Source organism: Silene latifolia, chromosome 9, assembly GCF_048544455.1.
Source record: "Silene latifolia isolate original U9 population chromosome 9, ASM4854445v1, whole genome shotgun sequence".
Taxonomy (NCBI): domain Eukaryota; kingdom Viridiplantae; phylum Streptophyta; class Magnoliopsida; order Caryophyllales; family Caryophyllaceae; genus Silene; species Silene latifolia.
Genome location: NC_133534.1, coordinates 143313163 through 143318274, shown reverse-complemented (window position 1 = coordinate 143318274; position 5112 = coordinate 143313163). Strand labels below are relative to the sequence as shown.

General features: G+C 42.7%; 1 non-coding gene across 1 annotated transcript; it reads right to left on the bottom strand.

Annotated features, from left to right (window-relative positions):
• Positions 1-390: 390 nt before the first annotated feature.
• On the bottom strand, positions 391-497 carry LOC141603570 (small nucleolar RNA R71). The gene has a single exon (XR_012525436.1). It is a non-coding gene; the product is annotated as a small nucleolar RNA R71 (small nucleolar RNA).
• Between the last annotated feature and the right edge of the window lie 4615 nt (positions 498-5112).

Below are 5112 nucleotides of genomic sequence, written 5' to 3'. Positions count from 1 at the left end.
CTCATTTTGGCAATTATGGCTACAATATATGATAATCTACAGCCAAAGGAACACCATCTTCCAAAGGGGCACGAGTTACCTACCCCTACTACGGGTAACTTCGAATTTCGTTCCTCTTATATCGATTTAGTGGAGCGAAATCAGTTTGCTGGTCTACCAGATGAGGACCCCTTGAAGCATATGGAAATTTTCACAGACTACTGCTGTTCCATACCTATACCAGCTGGGGTGACTCAGGATGAAGTAAAGGGGTTGATGTTCTTATACTCCTTGAAGGATTCAGCGCGAGATTGGTACCGCTACCTTGATAGGGTAGCAACTAGAGTCACGGACTGGACATCTCTAGCATTAGCCTTCTACAAGAAATACTTCCCACTTTCAAAGACTGACGCCTTGAGAAGTAAAATCACAAGTTTCCAGCAAGGAGCTGATGAGGGTTTTTGCGAAGCATGGGGACGTTTCAAAAGTTTGGTCCGAGGTGTCCCTCACCATGGTTTCCAGCAATGGTATCTTTGCAACCTATTTTATAATGCCCTATATAATGATTACAAGGTCATCTTGGATGCGGCTGCTAATGGTAGGTTCCAAAACAATACCGGTCAAAGTAAAGGTTGGAACACTATTGAGGAGATGGCAGTCCATAGAGCTGAGTTTGGAAGTTCACGTGGAAAGTCACGAAAGCAAAGTGATGAAATGAGTGCCGTTGTGACACTTATAACTTCTATTACTGCCCGTCTCGAGAAGCTCGAGATTTCTGAAGCTTCCAAGGAGAAAGTTGAAATACCTGTCAAAACTCAGATGAGATCGAGAAGTTGAGAGAAATGGTCCAACTCCTTTTGGTTCAAGTGGCGAATATGGAAGCAGCCGGGATTGAGTCCTCAAGGAATTTTGTGAAGCAATTGGAGAATATAGAGGCTAAGCAAGTTGCTAATTCTTCAAGCAAATGTGAAGGGCCGATTGAAACGATTAATGCCATTAATCTCAGAAGTGGCCTCTCTTATGAAAGTCCCGACAAGCCAAAGGAAGACTCGGGAAATGATGAAGAAGCTCGTTTAAATTCTGGTGCAAAAACAAGCTCAATTGCCAGTACTTCTGGTCGATCGACCAATATTGTCGATCGATCGATCAAGCGTCGAAAAAATAGTTTCGATCGAAACTATTCACACCAAAGACAATCGTCGATCGACCACTAATATCGATCGATCGACCGACCTCCCAAGATCTGAGGATGCAAATCCGTCAACTAGTTTGCATGATTCTTCACTCATTGATGATTTGACGGGGGTTTTAAACTTACGGAAGCCGAAGGTTACTGATCCTACGACCAATGTTGCAGTCCCGTACCCGGAGCGTTTGAAGGCTACTAAGTTGGAGCGTAAGTTTGGTAATTTTCGGAGATGGTCCGAATCTCGAGGTAACGGTTCCGTTCATCGATTTAATTACCGGTACCCTCTTACGCTAAATTTATGAAAGATATTTTAAATCGTAAGAGAAATTTTCGTGATGATGGTAATGTTGCTTTTGTGGAAGAATGTAATGCTCTTTCGCAAATTAATGTACCACCCAAATTAAAGGACCCGGGCAGTTTTTCAATTCCTTGCACTATAGGTAACCACGAAATTAGAAAGGCCCTTTGTGACTTAGGCGCCAGTGTCAGTGTCATACCGTATTCTGTTTGCGAAAGGTTAAATATTGGTAGACTTAAGGTGACTGATATTACCGTTCAAATGGCAAATAGATCAACTCAGAGACCTATAGGAGTTCTAGAGGATGTACCCGTTCGAGTGGGTAAGTTTTTTATTCCTGTCGATTTCGTTGTTTTGGACATTGCAGAGGACAGTCAGATACCTATTATTTTAGGCAGGCCGTTTTTACATACAGCTGGGGCTGTAATAGATGTCAAACGCGGAACCATCACCTTAGAGGTAGGAGATGACACCATTGAGTTAAGTCTTACTCACAAGGCGACTGCTGACGATGATACGTGTTACTCCATTGATATTGTTGACAGGGCTGTTACTTGTAATTGGAGGGAATCCTTAGCCAAGGATCCCTTAGCTGATCTAACCCATTTAGATGAGTGTGCAGGTAATCTGAGTGGAGAATCTTTGAGGAGCCGGATGCTTTGGTAGCCTTAATGGAGAGCTACGAGCTCAATGAGGAAGAAGATGAGATGCTTTTAAGCTTGGCCAACGAGAACTTGGTCAACACTTGCTGCACCATTGAAGCTGATTCTGTCTATGCTGTAGAGGTAAAAGTGCCAGAGCGTAAGCCACTTCCTCCTAATATTAAGTATGTTTTTCTAGATGATACGGAGCAGTACCCAGCTATTGTTAGCTCTAAGCTTAATGATGACCAGCTGTCTGCTTTGATGTGTGTGCTTAAGAAAAACAGGAAGGCTTTGGGTTACTCTTTGGATGACATTAAGGGCATCAGCTCTGATGTTTATATGCACAGGATAGAGCTGGAGGAAGGCCACAAGCCTTACAGACAGGGTCAACGCAAGTTGAACCCGAAGATGCAGGAAGTTGTTATGGTTGAGGTGATGAAACTACTCGATGCAGGTATTATTTATACAGTTGGCAACTCCAAGTGGGTTAGCTTGATTCGGGTAGTCCCGAAGAAAGGAGGGACTACCGTGGTTAAAAATGAGAAAAATGAATTAATACCAACTCGAGTAGTGACAAGGTGGCGGATGTGCATTGATTATAGACAGTTGAATGCCGCCACCAAGAAAGACCACTTCCCCTCCCTTTTGTTGACCAAATGACTGAAAGACTTGCTTCTAACAAATTTTTCTGTTTTCTAGACGGATATTCAGGATTCTTTCAGATCCCTATTCATCCGAATGATCAGAGTAAGACCACTTTTACCTGTCCATAGGGTGTATTTGCATATCGTAGAATGCCTTTCGGACTGTGTAATGCCCCTGCTACCTTTCAGAGGTGCATGATGGGGATTTTTTCCGATTATATAGAGAATATTATGGAAGTATTCATGGATGATTTCTCAGTTTATGGTAGTGACTTTGATCGTTGTTTAGCTAACCTTGATAAAGTCATGCAGCGTTGTATAGATGTTAATCTTGTTTTAAACTGGGAAAAGTGTCGGTTTATGGTCAATGAGGGAGTTGTGTTAGGGCATCTAATTTCTGATAAAGGTATACATGTTGATAAGGCAAAGGTGCAGGTGATTGAGCAATTACCTCCTCCCGTGAATGTTAAAGGAGTGAGGAGTTTCCTAGGCCACGCTGGTTTTTACCGGCGTTTCATTAAGGATTTTTCAAAAATTGCCAAACCACTTACACATTTGCTCCTCAAGGATGTTGTCTTTGAATTTACTAATGAGCGCCTTAGCGCTTTTAACAGGTTAAAGGAGGCCCTAGTTTCTGCGCCAATCATTCAGCCGCCTGATTGGGACCTCCCATTTGAGATCATGTGTGATGCCAGCGATTATGCGGTCGGTGCAGTCTTGGGACAGCGGAAGAACAAAGCTTTGAATGCCATATCTTATGCGAGCCGAACTCTGGATGAGGCTCAAATTAATTATTTTACCACTAAGAAGGAGTCTCTAGCTGTAGTTTTTGCCTTAGACAAATTTCGGTCTTATTTGTTAGGTTCTAAGGTTATTGTTTATACTGACCATGCAGCGTTGAAGACTCTCTTTATTAAGAAAGATGTGAAGCTGAGGCTTTTGAGGTGGATACTCCTTTTGCAGGAGTTTGATTTGGAGATCAAAGATAAGAAAGGAGCAGAGAATGTGGTAGCTGACCACCTATCTCGTCTGCAACTGACAGAAAGGGAGGATTCGTTGCCTATTAATGATTCTTTTCCTGATGAGAGTATGTTAGCTATTACTACTTCAGGGTCTTATCCACCTCCGTGGTTTGCTGATTTTGCTAATTTTGCTGTCACAGGTAAGATACCACCCGAGCTTTCATGGCAGCAGAAGAAGCGGTTTGCTTATGATGCTAGACAATATTTTTGGGATGATCCTTATGTTTTCAAGGAATGCGCAGACGGTCTCATCCGGAGATGCGTACCTCAATGGGAGGTGAAGGATATCCTAGAGGCTTGCCACTCTTCTGCTTATGGTGGTCATCACGGTCCGTCCAGGACTGTAGCTAAGGTACTCCAATCTGGTTTCTATTGACCAACTTTGCATGCAGATTGTCGCAATTTTGTTGCTGAGTGCGATGCTTGTCAAAGATCGGGGAATATTTCCAAGAGACATGAGATGGCACAGGTAGGCATTCTGGAGGTTGAGATTTTCGATGTCTGGGGCATTGATTATCAAGGACCTTTTTCGAGCAGTCAAGGTAATAAATATATCCTCGTAGCTGTAGATTATGTATCCAAATGGGTGGAAGCTATTGCTACTCCCCATTGCGATGCAAAGGCCGTGATTAAACTGTTTAAAAAGATTATTTTCCCTCGTTTTGGTGTCCCTCGGGTTGTCATTAGCGATGGGGGAATGCATTTTAAAGAGAAATAACTTAGTGCTTTATTGACTAAATTCGGTGTCCAACATCGTAGAGGTTTGGGGTATCATCCCCAAACTAGTGGTCAGGGTGAGGTTTCTAACAGAGAATTGAAAGAAGTCTTAGCTAAAGTTGTTTCTAAATCACGGAAAGATTGGAGTCTTAAGTTACATGATGTCTTATGGGCTTATAGAACTTCGTTTAAGATGACAATCGGGATGTCACCATACCGATTGATTTATGGTAAGACATGTCATTTACCTGTTGAGTTAGAGCGTATGTCTTGGTGGGCTATATGTGATTTGAATTTGGATCCTAACCTCTCTCGTGAGAAACGCATGACACAGCTGAATGAGCTAGAGGAATTTAGGTTGCTGGCCTATGACAATGCTAGGATCTACAAAGAGAAAACAAAGCGCTAGCACGACAAGACAATCATCAAGCGCGAATTCCATATTAGCGATAAGGTACTCCTTTTTAATGCTCGTATCCGTCTATTTCCTGGTAAGCTGAAATCCAGGTGGACCGACCCCTATACGGTCACAGCAGTTACAAAATTCGGATCAGTGGAATTGGAGACCTCAGCTGGAGAAAGGTTCAAGGTTAATGGCCAATATGTGAAGCATTATCAC